General features: G+C 41.1%; 1 protein-coding gene across 1 annotated transcript in view; it reads left to right on the top strand.

Moving 5' to 3' along the window:
* CNTNAP2 (contactin associated protein 2) overlaps positions 1-17,845 on the top strand; it is a 1,981,254-nt gene that overhangs the window by 411,556 nt on the left and 1,551,853 nt on the right. The gene's annotated exons all lie outside the window — the stretch shown is intronic.

Below are 17,845 nucleotides of genomic sequence, written 5' to 3'. Positions count from 1 at the left end.
TTTTCATCCTTTTTCTCAAATTAATGAATTAGTTTATTTTTTAATTTACATCCAAGCTAGTTAGCGTATAGTGCGACAGTGATTTCAGGAGTAGAATACGGTGATTCATCCCCTGTGTGTGTGTAACACCCAGTGCTCATGCCAACAAGTGTCCTCCTTAATGCCCCTTATCCATTTAGCCCATCTCCCCTCCCACAACTTCTCCAGCAACCCTCAGTTTGTTCTCCATATATCAGGGTCTCTTATGTTTTGTCCCCTCCCTGTTGTTATATTATTTCTGCTTCCCTTCCCTCATGTTCATCCATTTTGTATCTTAAATTCCTCATACGAGTGAAGTCATAGGATGCTTGTCTTCCTCTGACACAATTCCTTTTTTTTTTTTTTACCGATTGTATCAAATACAATATAATTGGGTCTGAGAATGAGGCAGAATGAACTTTTACTATACCTAAAAAGAAAAAATAAGGAATTGATTTTCTTGCCTTTCTTTTCACTTTCCAAATAGCTCTATAATAGCCTCCTTTTGATATATACTGAATACTCATTTAGAGATAACGAGGTGACTCCATGAGATCTTGGTCTGTCTTTGAGTATCTGGGACCTAGTTATCCCACAGTGTGTAGCAGAGACATGATCCCCACATGGGAGTTCTCGGAGCTCGGCAGCTCGTAGGTGATAAGTGAAGCATGGGCGGAGATGAAATCCCTGCTCAGGTGGAACTTGTCAAAGGAGAATTAAAGAAAATTAAGAACAGAGATTCAAGGAACTTGCACTGAAGGATACACAAAAGAGCAAGCCAAAAAGTCAACAGAAAAGAAAAAGCAGAGAGCCAGGAGGAATTCTGGAAGAGTGTGGGGTCCCAGAAGAGAAGGAGAACATCTCACAAAAGAAATGGAAGTCAGGTAGGGAAGACTTCTCGGTCCTTTGGAATTCCCAATTATTTCACTGTACTTAAAGCCACTCTCAAGCCCAGTGGGAGAAGATGTGAGCTGCCTCAGGGTTGAGTGCACCAAATGAAGGATGGGAATCTGAGGTCAAGGATGAGAATCAGGTTAGGGGACAGCAAAGAAAAGACACAGGTGACTTGTAAGCCAAGGGGAGGTGGGTCCAAAAGTTTGGGTTTCCTTGTTTAACAAATGGCTAGAGTTCTTTTAAACCCATCAAACAAGAGAATGTGAAACAGCAGGACAAAGATACACATTTAAGGGGTTCTCCTATTGAGGGGACAAGATTGAGCTGGTGTTTGTATTCCTATTTTCCCATTCTTAAGGATAATGTAATTTACATAAGTATCCCTTTCCTTTAGAGTTACTTTGGAATGAGTTCAGCCTGTATGCTTTACTCATATTTGCCTTTTGTTATGCATGACATAACCTTTGAAATTAAATTTAGAAAAATGCCCTAAACATATCATGAGCTGTATTTATGAACAATCGTGCAATGTTTTCCTGGTGCAAGAGAGGTGGTTTTACAATAATGATTTGGAAGGGAGGTCCCTTTTTTGTGAATGCATTTTTGCACGCTTATTTTGTAGGCAAGTGCATGTGTCTTCTATATATTTGTAGGCAGATTAGAAATCTATATTTGTACAGCAAGCTTAATGTTGGACCTCGCTGCTTAACTTCTCACATCCATTTTTATAAGACACAACATTTCAAAATGACTAATAAGCCATGAAAATACTGATAGACGAAGACTGAAATAATTTGTGAGGCTTTGTTTTCTTATTTTTCAAAGCGAAACAGCTTAGCTCGTAGGCTTTGGAAGAAGAAACAAACCAAGCACACTTGTTTGAAATTATGGCTCCTCGGGGTTACGCTGATTGTGTTATGTAACACCCCTGGGCTTCGGTTATCTTATCTGTCAAGTGTGGATAATTAAGCTCCTTGGGTTGTAGCAAATTTAAGTTAGGCAATGCTTAGGAGAGTGCCTAATGGTGAGCCTCGCAGAAAAATATCTTCAGCTCCAAGTAACAGAACGCCCAATGGAGTCTAGCTTGAACCATCAGGGGATGTATTTGCTCACGTAGTTTGGAAGGGGAGCTGGGGATTCCGGCTTCCGTTCTCCTAGTCCTACATTCCTTCCTGTGCTGTGTCATCAGGCGCCTTCTTCCTAATGACTAGTAACAGAAATCTGCCTCCAAGTCCTTACACCCCATCATTCAGAAGAGAGAGCATAAGCGCTGTTGTCAAAGTAAAGAAGCTGCTTCTTCTGGAAGCTGTCCTTGAGCCCAGACTTCTCTGTGTGTCTAAATGACCTGATTTGGATCACATGCCCATTGTTTCCCCAGTGTTACTGGGATACAGTTGACATACATCCCTGTATAAGTTGCAGGTGTATCACATGATGGTTCGACCTATATACAGAATGTTGTGAAATGCTCACGACCATTAGCATCCATCATCTCATAGAAATACGGTACAAAGAGAAAGCAAAATAAAAAAGAACTTTTTCCCTTGTGGTGAGAGCTCTTAGGATTTACTCTCTTAACAAGTATCATATAGGGTGCCTGGGTGGCGCAGTCGGTTAAGCGTCCGACTTCAACCAGGTCACGATCTCACGGTCCGTGAGTTCGAGCCCCACGTCGGGCTCTGGGCTGATGGCTCGGAGCCTGGAGCCTGCTTCCGATTCTGTGTCTCCCTCTCCCTTTGTCCCCTGCTTACGCACTTGCTTGCGTTCTCTCTCTCAGAAATAAACGTTATAAAAAAAAATTTTTTTAATTCTGTCGTACGTCAAAATCGGAGTTTGCTCATAGCAAAAATAACCCTGACAATTATTTTTGAAGAGATTGTGCCTGGAGTGCCTGGGTGGCTCGGTCGGTTAAGCAGCTGGCTCTTTGTTTCAGCTCAGGTCACGATCTCATAGTTTGTGAGCTGGAGCCCCACATCGGGCTCTGAGCTGACACAGTGGAGGCTGCTTGGGATTCTCTCTTTCCCTCTTTCTTTGCCTCTCCCCCACTCACTCAATTTATCTTTCAAAATAAATGAAAAAAAAAATTTAAAGAAAGATTGTGCCCTTTGCTGGAAAAATAATAATGCACATTAACACTCGGGCTAGCTGAGATCCAGCAGGGTTAAATGCCGATTGATGAGCTCATCTGATTGTCAGCGAAGTCATTGTTCCACGTATGAACTGCCATCCGCTTCTCAGTCTCTCATCACAGATCCTTGACATTGCCAAAGTGCACTTACACTGATTTCCTAACCACTATTTTTTATCATGAGTGTATGCTTTATCTGTGATCTGATTTCCTTTTCTCTGCTAACATAGCATTTTATGAAGCCTTTTCACAGCCTCCCACAAAATAACTTTTATTAAGCTAGTGCAATCCTGCAGTGTAATATTCAGGCGGACAACTCCCTGAGGTGGCCATCCCTGTGATCTCTAGAGGCTGAAAGGGCAGCCCTTGTTTGACTATAAGCCGTATGTGACTGTGGACATGGGAGTAACTCCACATCGTCACCTGTCAGGTACAGCATGCTGCCTAACATTTCAGTCCTATGATATACTTATTTTTTTAAGTTTGTTTGTTTATTTACAGAGTGTGAGTGGGGGAAGGACAGAGAGAGAGAGAGAGAGACAGAGAGAGAGAGAGAGAGGGAGAGAGAGAGATTGAATCCCAACCAGGTTCTGCCCAGAGCCTGATGCGGGGCTTGAACTCATGAACTGCAAGGTCGTGCCCTGCACTGAAATGAAGAGTCAGATGCTAAACTGACTGAGCCACCCAGGGGCTCCTCAGTACTGTGATTCAAAAAGCAGGGGCGCCTGGGTGGCTCAGTCGGTTAAGCATCCGACTTCAGCTCAGGTCACGATCTCACGGTCCGTGAGTTTGAGCCCTGGTCGGGCTCTGGGCTGATGGCTCAGAGCCTGGAGCCTGCTTTAGATTCTGTGTCCCCCTCTCGCTCTGTCCCTTCCCTGCTCATGCTCTTTCTCTGTCTCAAAAATAAATAAAACATTAACAAAGTTTAAAAAGCACATATTTGAAAGTAAAAACAACCATATGTGTGTATATCTATATATCTGTATTTATACCTATCTCTCTATATCTATATATACCTGTAAGCTTTTTCTGGAGAATGCTAATTATATATAATATGATTTACATATATGATTATATTTACACACACCATATCTTTGTATGTACATATTAATGGTATTAGAAAATACTCGCTTTATATCAAGCCCAATCATAGTTCAAGTTGCTGTAGAGAAATCTCTAGGGAGCCAGATATAAACTACACACTGTCTCTACCACCAGATGTTTTCAATAGGCAGACTTTGGTGTGATATATAATTTATTACTGCTTGGTTAAGGATGGACTCAAATATTTCTGAAGGTTTCTGAAATTCATTATGGTGTACAGAAAGGCCACATGTATATTTTCTATTAATTTTTTTAATGTTTATTTTGAGAAAGAGAGAGCACGAGCGAGGGAGGAGCAGACAGAGAGGGAGACACAGAATCCTCAGCAGGCTCCAGGCTCTGAGCCGTCAGCATAGGGCCTGGCGCGGGGCTCGAATCCATGAACCTTGAGATCATGACCTGAGCCAAAGTCAGATGCTTAGGTGACTGAGCTACCCAGGCGCCCTTGGAAAGGCCATAGGTGTCTTAAATTGATGAGTTTAGAGTAAGTCATCATAAGAATACAGCACTCATTCTACAGTAAATAGATTTGGCATTTTTTTTTAATGCCACTATTTGATTTTTGGAATACCAAAAACTAAATCTACTTGACTAGAAACCGAAAAGCATTTTAAACTACCTTTTATGTCATTATAAGATGTATTCCCTGAAGTACATTTTTCACCAAAAGAAAATTCCTACAGGTGTTTGTTTATATGTGTAAGTACCTGTAGATGTACATGTACCTGTGCCTGTGTACCTGTATGTATGTAATTTTTGTGTATATTTTTATGTAATTTTGAACCAATGATTATTTGAGTTCTTTTATAGAGACTGATATGAAGTTGTATGTTCTAGTTGCTGGATTTAAGAATTTGCAGTGATCTACAATACTGACCCCTTCATAGTTCAATTATAAAATATTGTTTCAACGTAATTCTTAGAGGTCATGGTATTAATCTCCAGAGAAACACGACCAATAGGTTATGTAGTAATATCAAGAAAGAGATGTCTTATGGGGGTTGGCTCAGATGATTATGGAGGTGAGCAGTCCTACGATCTGCCATCTACACGCCGAGGCCCAGAAAAGCCAGGGACGTAGTTTCAGGCAAAACCCTAAAGTTGAAGAACAAAGGGAGCCAAAGATATGATAAGTCCTAGTCCGATTCCAAGGGCCTTGGATCCAGGAGCGCCAATGTCTGAGAGCAGAAGACGGGTGTCCTAGCTCAGGCAGGAAGAGCACATTCATTCTTCCTCTGCCTTTTTGTTTCATTCAGGCCCCCAAGGAATGAGTTGATGCTCTCCCATTGGATGACCATGGCAGTCGTCTTTGCTTAGTCTACCAATTCAAATGCTAATCTCTCCCAGAAACACCCTCCCAGACACACCCAGAAATAATGTTTTGCCAGCACCCTGGGGGACCCTTACCCTGGTCAAGGGGACACATGAAGTGACCCCCCAGAGTCACCTTATTCAGTGTGTTCCTTCCTTCCTTGTTAGCGGTGTGGTCATTGTTTTTCTAGGAATGCAATTGGTAGCGGATGGAGGTACCCTTATACGAAACAGGTAGGTATGTTAGGGTGACCCTCGCTGTTATAAAAAACAAGTCCTGAGGTATATCATGAAAGAGTGCCATGTATGTTTATTTCTCACTCACATGAAGTTTGAATGTGTGTACCTGGTTTTCACAGGGAACCAGAATTCTCTCTGGGTTCCTTTGCATCCAGATGGAAGGTAAAGAAGATAAAGAGAACACCACATTAGAAAAGGATTGTGTGAGCCGATTCTGGAAGAAGCGGGTGCCATTTTCACTCACCTTGCTTTGGCCAGGACTCAGTCTCTTGGCTGTGTCTAACCCCAGATAGACTGAGGGATGTATTTTAGCTGGTGCCAGGAAGAAAGGAGAACAGTGCTTATGTGATTTGACGTCTACCTCACTCTCTGGCTTCATTTACCCGCTTGTCTTCTCACTGTGTGTTCTAGCTATACTGACCATTTCCTCCCCCTCCCCCCCCTTCAGTTTCTAGAAGTCCCTACAGAGTCCTGGAACAGGATGTTCCTTCTATAAGCAATGTTTTTAACTTCACCTGGCTTAGCCAGCTCACTTCAGTTTTTCATTTAGAAATTTTTATTTTTCAGAGATGCCTGCTATACACTCTTACGATGCCTCATTGTGATGACTCATAAAACACGGTTCGTAATATTTGTAATATTACCTGATGAATGTTTATCTCCCCAACTAGTCTGTAAGCCCCTTAATGGTAATGACTGTGCCTGTCTGCCTTTACTTTGACCAGAGTGCCTATCGAAGAGCCTACAGCATGAAAAGTATTTGTTTCAGTAACAAATCAGTAAAATTCCATCCTGTGGCTCCCAAGGGTGGTACTCCCATACCGTGAGGCCTTGACCACAGAAGCAAAATGATAGACTCTTCAAAGCAGCTCTGTGTGACTTTTAAAGGTTCAAAATAGGCTGTCAATGTGTAGCTTAAACTATGTCATTGGATGTCGAGGTGTATAAAATGATTGAGAGAACAGTCGGGAATATCTAACGGTGAAAATAGATGTGGCATTTTAGCATTCTCTTTGTAGAATCTTCATCAGACTCTCCTGTTTGACTGCCGTACATGAGTGTCAGTGCAGAGGATATAGAACAGTTAGTGTGCTTTTTACATTTACTTTGTTAGGTAGAAGAAACTGCCCCCCTCTTTCTTCAACACTCACGAATGCATCGCCTTGGTCTTTTCCATTGGCTCGTCTTTTGCGGTGCAACGTTTATGCCCCACTGCTCCCCAAGGTGCATTTCCTTGTTTTCTTACTGTTCAGCTGGCCCTTTGTGGGTGATGTCAGCCACTCTCACGGATCACGTCTTGTGAATAAGCAAAGTGCTCCAGATCAATAATTCCAGCTCTGTCTTCTCTTTGGAGTCTTGAGTCTGCATTTTCTTTCCTAATCTTTGCTCAGAGCTGTTCTGAGTCCACCTGACATGTAATTTGCCCCAAATTACCTTCAGGATGACTGTCTTCCCTTCCCTCCTCCTCCTCCTCCTCCTCCTCCTCCTCCTCCAGTAGTCTCTACATTAATTCAAGGTATCAACATCTGTCCATTGTCAAAGCCAAAAAAAGAAAAATCTAGAATCATTTTTCATCCCCTGCGAACATTTGCCATGACCGAGAGAAGGGAGCGTCCAATTCCGAGCCCATGGTGCCTGCCTCGGTCAGCGATGCCAAGTCAAACCCGGCTATTGTGCAATCTGGATGCGAGTAGGAAGCCAGTGCCAATGTCATGCAGCAGGATAGAAAATCTTCGTGGCTGGGAAGGCTCCCAGGTTCCTGCAGAGAAAGTTCATTCTGGGCTGGGGATCCCTGTGGCAGCTGGGACGAGATGGGTGCCCAGGAGGAGCATATCCATGAGAGAATCGTCTCCCGAAAACAGCCAAACGAGAGGCTTGCAGAAGATCTGGACGGGGCTGTCACGGAAGCGATCCCCGTGGATATTGGGTTAGTGCTTGCACTCCTCTCTTTGGACCAGGTGGTACCAAAGGCACCACACACTGCGTGGCTGTTTGCTCTCCTGCCGGCTGCCAGAGTCTATAGAAAAGCTGCTGTGTTTGTGGGGGCGTGTGCCCGGGTCTCTGTACCATATGTACAAGCCATGTGTTGCGCTAGCTCCTAAGAACTCAGCCATTCCAGAGATTACTTCTAGTGCACGAAAAGAGCACACACAAAAAAAGGAAAAACACCCAAACCCTCCCAATTTCTACATTCTGGCTCAAAAAAATTGTCGGGGACTGACGGGGACCAGTACGGGAATTCGGCCTCAAGCTCAAAACGCGATCCCCCCGAGTTGAAGTGTGTGAGAAGGTGCAGTCTGCCATTTAGAGCAGAGATTTCCATACCAACCTAGACCAGAACTGCGGGTCAACGCCTCCAATCTGATCTTCTGCCCTCGTCTGTGTGGGTGTATTCGCCTGGTCTGTTAGCGCCTGCGCCCATGGGTCCTCTGGCTGGTAGCTCTTTCTCCCCAAGAGCTTATGCCTCCTGTGTATATTCCTACAACTTCAGAGTTAGATTGTTAATATGTTTGGATGACTGGAGGGACTTTGCGGAGTCTTACAAAACCTTAAAATAGCAGAGCTTTCAGAAATAATGCTGAGAAACTCTGTAGCGTATAGGTGTCTCTTGATAATGTCCATCTGTAATCAATTAATTTAAAAAAAAAAAAATGTGTCCGTGGGGGCAGTCCTAAATTAGGCCAGTCCATTAGTAACCAGGTTGTACTTGGGAAGTCAGTAGCTGCTTTGCCTATCTGGTTAGTATTGAACAAGCCCCTCAGGTTGCTGGGGCCCCCTTGTTGGGGATGGAGAGGGGGAGACACGATGTAGGGTTTAATTCAGAAAAGCATTTAATTGGAAGTTTTGTGTCTGAAAGGAGAAACCTGACTCCCTTGTTTGAGTCAAAACTCTAATGCTTTTAGGGGCGCCCGGGTGGCTCAGTTAAGCATCTGACTTCGGCTCAGGTCATGATCATGCAGTTCACGAGTTTGAGCCCCAAATCACGCTCTGTGCTGGCAGCTCAGAGCCTGGAGCCTGCTTCAGATTCTCTCTCTCTCCGCCCCTCCCCTTCTCATGCTTGTCTCTCTTTCTCTCAAATACAAACATTAAAAAAAATTTTTTTAAACCTCTATTATTATGGTTTTAAAGTAATAGTATTCAACACTTTGGTTTTTTGTTTTTTTTATGTTTTTTTTTTTTTTTCGTATTGTTGACACGATGTTACATTAGTTTCAGGCATATAACTTAGTGATTTGACAAGTTTAGACAATGTGCTGTGTTCACAAGTATAGCTACCATCTGTCCCATTGCATCCCTGTTACAGTATCATTGACTGTATTCCTTATGCTGTGCCTTTTATTCCAGTGACTTATTCATTCCGTCGCTGGATGCCTGTATCTCCCTCTCCCCTGAGCCCGCTTTGCCCAAGCCTCCAACCCCTTCCCTCTGCAACCAACGGTTTGCTCTCCGTATTTATAGTTCTGATTCTGCTTTTTGCTTGTTTTTTTTTTCCATGTGTTTTATTTAGATTCCACTTACAAGTAGAATTATATGGTATTTGTCTTTCCCAGTCCTACTTCACTTCGCATAATACCCTCGAGGTCCATCCATATCGTCTCAAATGGCACGATCTCATCCCTTTTTGTGGCTGAGTAATATTCAACGTCTTTTAAAGTCTGACTTCGGTCTAATTGTAGGGCCTTAGCTGCCGGTCCTCACTGCCACCCGCTTGGGCAATTCACGCAGGTTCCCTGATTTTCTCACAGATCAAAGGTCAGTGTGGTAGGTGCTTGGGAAAAGTTTTAGACTGAACGAAAAATCACAACCAACCAGTGTCTTTATATTTCCTCTTCTCGGTAGCTCTGCTTATGCTCTTTCTCATTTGTAAAAGCCTTTCCTCTCTTTTTTCTCCTTTTGAAGTTTTGTTTGTTTTAACAATCTGTCTTAAGCGTCACTTCCTAAATGAAGTGTTCACAGCTGTTCCAGCCTTTCCTGGATACATAATCACTCCCTGTTCTGGGCTTTCATGGAGCTGTTTCTGGTTTGTACCCCTATTTGTCTATCATACAACTTACTGACTAGTGTTTTACACACACACACACACACACACGTGCACACACAGATACACACACACACACAGTTATTGGCATACCAACATCCTTGAGTAAACACATTAACCTTGCTTTTTGTTTTGTTTTCATCTCAGCCACTGAAAAATCACCTGAATTCTAGAAGCTGTTTTGTAAACAATTGACATGAAAAGTGAGTTCCTCTTACAGCATTAATTAGCTGTTAAGAAAATTTTATGCCCACTTTTTAGTAGCCACTGGTTGTTCACAGATACATAAAAAATTGTTAATGTTATTTTTTGAGACAGAGAGAGAGCGTAAGCAGGGCAGGGGTAGAGAGAGAGGGAGACACAGAATCCGAAGCAGGCTCCAGGCTCTGAGCTGTCAGCACAGAGCCCGACGCGGGGCTCGAACCCACGAACCACGAGATCGTGACCTCAGCCGAGGTCAGATGGACAGATACTTAAAAATAAATGACGAATCCTCTGCAATTTTGCATTTTCACATTTGATCCACTCGTTCTAGTAAATGAGAGAATATGTTGCACATGAAAGGCCAGAGTATTCTGGTAAATGTTTAACAACCGGGTCCTTCCCCCTGAACTTAAAAGCACCAATTTTGTAGCGTTCGCTGATTTCTGTGGTGTGAACACTCCCACCATGGCAGTTCCTAAATACCGATGTGGCTTTACTGATCCTGGAGTTGAGAAGAGATGTTCAGTGACACATCATATAGTTTCTCCACATAGAGATACAGTAGATGAAGTACCCGGACACACAAGCATAATAGCTCTGTGTCTTTTCTCATGATGGATACATCTAACTGGCTTGTGGTTCCTGGAAATTTAGCTGTCAGCTCTCAATCACTGATAAGAGTTGGCTCCAGCCCACTTCTAAGAGTCACCCTAAGAAGGTAACAAAAATACTAATTTCCTTATCAATAAGGTTTTTTTAATTAATTGATTATTGATCAGTGTTATCAAGAAGCATGCTATATGACATTTTATTTCATTGGTATTATTCCTAAACACTCTGCTATTTGAAAATGTTCTAAGAATTATCACAGTCTCTTGAGGCAACTGTCCAAACCTATTACTAATCTAGTTATCAACTCATTTATACAAAGAAGCCACATTGGGATAAAAATATGTAATAGTGTTAATATGTGGAATTATGATGAACAAGAATAGTATTATTCTTTAAGAGAAAGATTAAACTTTCAGAAAGATTTGGGTAAATGAGGGGTGCCTGGGTGGCTCGGTCGGTTAAGCATCTGGCTTCGTCTCAGGTCATGATCTCGCAGTTCGTGAGCTCAAGCCCTGCGTCAGGCTCTTTGCTGACACCTCAGAGCCTGGAGCCTGCTTCCGATTCTGTGTCTCCCTCTCTGTCTACCCCTCCCCTGCTCGCACTCTGTCTGTCTCTCTCTCAAAAATAAATAAAAATTTAAGAAAATAAAAAAAATTGGGTAAATTAATTTCATACCCCCAATGGCCATTAATCCACAGACCAAAATGATGGTACTTTATATATTTAAGTATCTTATGCAATTGCTCGTAGCCTTTGAGCACTTCTGCAAACAGTAGTAGAAATGTACTCACCAAGCTACAAAACTACCTGTATTCAGGATGCCCGCCAGGCATTCGCTAAACTACCACCTACTCTCATAACATCAAATACCTGCAAAACAGTTGTTTACTTAACGTCCTCTTTCTATGAAGACCGTGGGTGTGCATTACACAGGTGACTTATACATGAATTTTTTCCCATAAATACAGTATCGTACTATAAATGTATTTTCCCTTCCTTATGATTTTCTTAAGAATATTTTATTTTCTCTAGTTTACCATATTAAGCATATAGTATATAATCCATATAACATACAAAGCATGCGGTAACTGACTGCTTATGTTACTGGTATGGCTTCCAGTCGACAGTAGGCTATGCGAAAAGTTACACATGGATTTTTGACTGTGCAGGGTGGGAAAAGGGGGGAGGGAGGAAATCAGTGCCTCTGCCCCTTGTGTTGTTCAAGGGTCAACTGTATATTTACCATTCCTTTCATGCCGCTCGATAAAATGGTTTATTAATTTCATATACACACACAAAAGTTTGTTTCTGGACTTACCTCTGGCTGCAATCTGGTTCAACAACTCTTCTTCGGGTATAGTTGATCTTCACTGCTCTACGGGATATTGATTTATGTCGTGCTTGAACTTGTTCAGGTGCGATTGGTCGTTGCCGAAGCCTTTGTACAAAGCAAATTTACTATCACAGATACACTTTTGAAAAACCATTTCATTGGCATTGCAGCACTGAGAGTTTGCATTAGATTATCTAAAATTTATGGCGGTTGTGGGTTAATCAAGTAGCAGTCGGGCAACTCTTCAACTCCTTGAGATCACGTACCAATGTAGCACCGTGTGCCAGAACATCCATAGAATCATGATGGTATTAATTCTGCTGGATATTCACGTACTCGGTCTGTATCCATGCATGTTTTAGGTAATTATAAGTAGAATGTAACCGTATCCTGTAGAATCTTAGACATTGCAGTGACATATAAATGGATGGATGCTAAGAGCAGCCACCTGCTTTACGACAAGTTAAATCAGGGTGAAGTGCTACAAGGGCACACAGGAGCACAATGCCTGGCTGTGCAGCAGGCTGTGTAATAATGAGAGGAAACAGCAACAGGCAGAAAAGCAAATAATCAGCAATCAGAAGCATCATGATTAAAAAAAGAGTATGTAGACGCTGAGATGATGAGGCTAAGCTATAAACACCATCACTTTTTATAAATGTGGCTTTCGTTCTAACCCAAAAAGAGCTCTTTCAAACAATTTTTGGCCACATTCAATCAAAGAGAGAGAAAGAGAGAGAGAGAGAAATGGATGAGGGGGCTAATATGAGCCATAATGGTCCTATTCGTCACTATAAAGTAGTGGGTTAGGGGCTGGTCAGGGTGGATCTGAATATAAGCTGTATCGTTTACCTGCTTGTGTGACCTTGGGTGAGTGACTTAACCTCTTTATGTCCCTATTTCCTCATCTGTAATATGCTTATTAAAATGGTATATCTCATAAAGGTGCCACAAGGATTAAATGAAACAATGCAAAGGAAACCCTTGGCACTCTGTCCATCATGATGAAAATGTTCCAAAAAGTCAACTATTATTCTCAACCCGACTCAACCCAATCTAGTGAATAGATTGGCAAGCAGCAGTCAGTAAAGGTTGGGGTTGAATGCATTCACACTAACCATCAAAGACTTTGTCAAACATGACCATGAAACGAGACCTACCTTCCTTTGCAGAGAGTTGAAAACAACGTTACCGTAGCAGAAAAGTGCTTTATTCTCATTAAGGAACTCTCAAAACATTCTGGATGGAACCTCACAAAAGGCGTGGCATTGGAAGTAAATCATAATCCTAGAATCATAGATTTGGATAAGATTTTAAGGATTATTTACTGTCTCCTATTATAAAGGAATGTCTGTTGCACTATTCATGAGCACGTAGCCTGTGGTTGCATATCCGCTGAAAATGATCTCAATGTTAGCTTTCGAAATGAAATAAATGCATGGTAGTACATAATGACCATTTAAAAAAAACTGAGTACATTTCGCAGAACCATGAGCCTTAATTATACATCTTAATTATTTTGTTATATATATTTTACAATTCAATTTTTACTTTTTCTTGGTGCTTTTATGGATACCCATGCGCTGTTCCATTAACCCTTTGTCTTTGCACTTTATACTTCATATTCTAACTCAAAAATAATTGAAAGACATTATTTTACAATTAAAAACTAAACCTAACTATTTTTGACTCCGAAAATGACATTTCTAGGAACATTGCTTTTTAATTGGGATATAAATAAAGTTTTAAAATATATCTACTTATGGATAAGTGTTGAGGAAACATGCTATTATGGTAATTTCACATTGCTATTATTAGTCATGGTTGAATAAAATAATAAATAGTGTAGCAGTAATTATGAAATATTATTCACTTACAAAATTGCAAAAATCATAGCCAGGGGAAAAATCCCCTCTACTCCTGTGAATCTTTGGGCTCTGATTTCTGGAAGACACTGCAGCCATCGAAAGTCGTGATCGTTTGCCGTCCCTCACTCACACACTGCTGGCCTTGGGTGTGTCCCCTCCTTGCCACACTCACCTGGATAAACTTCTACTCAGATTGAATTCAATCTCTGCCCAGTCTTGTCCTTCACGCAGGCAACTAAGCCGGACTGGAGAGAAATAGACACCTTTGATGACTAGTCTCCTTGTGTTTCATGGCCATTAATTTTAAATGGGCCCTTAGCGCCAGGTCCCATCCTGCTCACCTCCTCAAAACATCAATACAGCAATTGCCTCTTCTCTCTCCTAGTTCTCCAATTATGCCTTTCTCCTCTATCATTTCCACAGCCATACTAGCATGCTATCATTTCTCCTTTCAAATACACCAGAAGAAGAAAAACAGCGCCCCATTGACTTGACAGAAAACTTGAGTTTGAGTTCCTGCCTTTTTCTCTGCGCCTCTTTAGGGCAACACTCCTGGAGGGTTAGTTATACTGTCTATCTTACTCTCCTCTAATTATTTTTGGACATCACCACTTTAGCTGTTGCCCCCACCAATCTATCCAAATAGATATTATCAAGACTGTGATACAATCAGCCAATGATTTTCATGTCCCTAAACCCAATCATCAATTCACATTGTTCTTGTATCGATCTATCAGCAATATTTGACACGTTTGCTACTCTCTTTCCTAGAAGACTTTCACGTGGCTTCTGGAACCCCTGGCCTGTCCAATTCTTCATCCCCTTCTTCATCCGTGTCTTCTGTCTTCACAGTGAAGGCACAGATAACTTCTCTGTCTCCAAATACTGGAGTGCCCCAGAATTCCATCCTCAGACTCTCCCCTATCTGGGTCCTTCTCTGGAAGATCTCATTCAGGATCATGGCTATCAATACTATCATCACTCTGAGAACAAAATATACACCTTTACCAAGAACTCTTTCCTGAGCTCCACAGTTTCTAATGCAAGTGGCATCGTCTCCATTTCGTGATTATAATTCTCAAAAGGAATGTGCTACAAAGAGAGATTCTTCCAATCCCCCCAAATCTTCCTTAGCAGTTCCCTAATGCAGTTATTGACAACGCCAATCTTCTAGCTTTGATCTCAAACCTTAGAAGCCTCCTTGGCTCCTTACTTCCTCTAACGCGTCACATATCACCATCAGCGAATCCCATTATCTCTCCCTTCAAATGTCCAGAATCGAATTACTTAATACCACTCCGACACTACCACGTTGGCTGACTCTCATCATCTTCCATGCAAATTATTGCAACAACTTGCTAACTTTCCTCTCTGTCTTCCATCCTGGCTCCCCTCTGATAATCTGTGCTCAATGTATTAGCTAGAATGATCTTTCAATAATAAATCCTATTAATAAGTCATATGCACTTACTCGAAATCCTACGGTTGTTTAGTGGCTCATTCAGAATAAAAGCCATAGGTCTTAGGATGGCTGCTGGTGTTCCCAAATGGTCTGGCTTCCTATTTTCTCTTTGATCTCATTGTCCACTGTTCTCCCTGTTGGTAGTCATGTTCTACCTCAGACTTGTTCTTTCTTCTGCTTTGAACCATCCGTCTACCTTCCTGCTTCTCTCTTTTCTAATCTCCTCAAATATTCCCTCAATTCAGGCCGTTTCCATGGTCATCCTTAAATATGAAAATGTGAACTTCCCCCTTTGCCACTCCAGGATCCTTCTCCCTCTTACATTGTTTTAATGTTTTCTGTAGCTCTCACAACACTGGCTTATTATCAACTTATTGATTGTTATCTGAGCCCTCCCACACAAAATTTAGATTGAAATAGCGAGATACAGGGGCTCTGGGTGGCTCAGTCCGTGAAGCGTCCGACTTCAGCTCAGGTCATGATCTCACAGTTCATGGGTTCGAGCCCTGCGTCGGGCTCTGTGCTGACAGCTCGGAGCCTGGAGCCTGCTTCAGATTCTTTGTCTCCCTCTTTCTCTGACCCTCCCCTGCTCATGCTCTGTCTCTCTCTGTCTCAAAAGTAAATATTAAAAAAAAATTTAATTATGAAATAACTAGATACTAGTTTTATTTACCGCTGAATTACTAGTGTTACAATTATGCCTAGAATCTAATAGACACTAAATAATTTTGTGAATGAATTAATCGAACAATTATTTACTGCTATGGTGTTCTGTACTATTGATGATGTCCTGTAAAACCATGTGTAAAATGATGATTTATATTTTCCTATTAATTTCCATTATGCTTTCAGAAACATGTTTCCCCTGGGGAGTAAAATGACCTTAAACACACTTAAGGGGTCTAACGTTTATCTTTAAGAGCATTTTCTCTTTGTAAGCCTGCATCCCAGACACGTTTATTTCTCCCACACAACTTCCATTAAAGTGGTATTTAAATGTCCAAGTGATTCTCAACTATAGATTAGCAACACTCCATATAGTCCATTTTGAGGTGGAAGGAAATGCTTGCTAATTCTAGGGCACCCGTGATTACCTGGCCGTGTTCAGTAACAGAAATGTGGGCATTTTCTTTTTATTAGAACTCACATACTATAAATACGTGATTTGCATTTTGACAAAATTGTATTGCCACTTAAGAGTATGTTTAATCTTAACTCTTGTTCTCCTTAGTGCTCGAGTTAGAAAATAGTCATATAACCGATTGACTTCACAAAGCACGACTTTTATTTACAAGTTGTTTTTTTTTTTTTTCCATCTTGTTGCACATGCAGTCAGGATATTAAAAGATGATGACAAAAGTTACCAGCCCTAAAATACTTGTTTATAAGTATCTTGTTCATATTTGCATTTAGATGTATGTATATGTATGCCTTCTGTATTTAGTACCTTTTCCACACTTCTATTGTTGTATTGCTACATTGTATCACGACTATATATCTTTACCACATAGTGTGAGCCCCAAAAGAAAACATGATGCACATTTCCTCATTAATTTCTGCATTTTCAAAACCTAGCTTGGTAGTTGACATGTAGTATCTGGTCAGCAAATGTTGGGTTGATCTTTAGGGCTATATATTGTACTAAGCCAGCCTTTTGCACACGGTTCATAGGGGTACACTGATTCGTCAACATCTGAATAGTGTTCTAGGATTTTGTATTTATTTATTCTTTTTGGTAGGATTTCACATTTAGAACAATTTGAATATTGAACCCTTTCATGGGATGCTGTAATGCTGATGAGCATAATTCAACTCTCTAAGAAACTAAAATTTACCTGCCCGAATTATTTAACCGCTGTTTAAGATATAAATGAATTTTCTCATTGTTTCTTTTTTTATATCTCTCCCCCTGATTTCCCAGATACGCCAATGTTAGACACAGGTTGCATTTATATAAACGCAGAGTGACACTTGTATTCTTTGTCCAGTCCTGGCTGAGAATGACATGGGTCCTCTTTAAATGCCACTTGCAGCTCAGGAAGTAGGTGCAACTCTTTTCTGAGACCTTGTAATGTCACACAACAGATAAGTCATGTATATGAAAAGAATACATTTTGGCTTAAACATATAAAGCATTTCTGTGACTTCTGTGCCAACAGTTACAGTGGTTATTCCGTCACCTACGCGTTTGAGAATTGGAAAATACAATGATCCTTAAAATTCTGCTAATAATAATCTGAGAAAAAAATGTAATTGTTTACCACTCTTCATCTGCAATTAATCTTACAGTCGCAAATAGGAAGGCTCAGTATAAAGATGCCAACTCTTATATGAATCCATACTTGAATTCATCTGAAATAAAAAGTAAATCAATAGGGATTTTGAGGAAGACACTTGTTTTAGGGTTTAAATGGGAAAGTAAGTTTGCAAGAATAATTAGCAGATTTCTGTTCAAGAGAGCAGTGAAGGGTGGCTAGCTCTGTAAGCTATAAAAACAGAGGATAAAGACAGTGAATAAAACAGCAGGATACTGGTACAAAGAAACAAAATGGAAATATACCCAAATACTTACGGAAAAGTACCTGTACACATAGGAAATCGTGTGAATGCCAGTAGAAAATTAGGAAAATTC

The sequence above is a fragment of the Puma concolor genome, chromosome A2 (genome assembly GCF_028749965.1).
Source record: "Puma concolor isolate L17-30 chromosome A2, mPumCon1.1.hap2, whole genome shotgun sequence".
In the NCBI taxonomy this organism is placed as follows: Eukaryota; Metazoa; Chordata; class Mammalia; order Carnivora; family Felidae; genus Puma; species Puma concolor.
The sequence above is the reverse complement of the archived record's forward strand: the minus strand, read 5'-3'. Positions and strand labels throughout refer to the sequence as shown.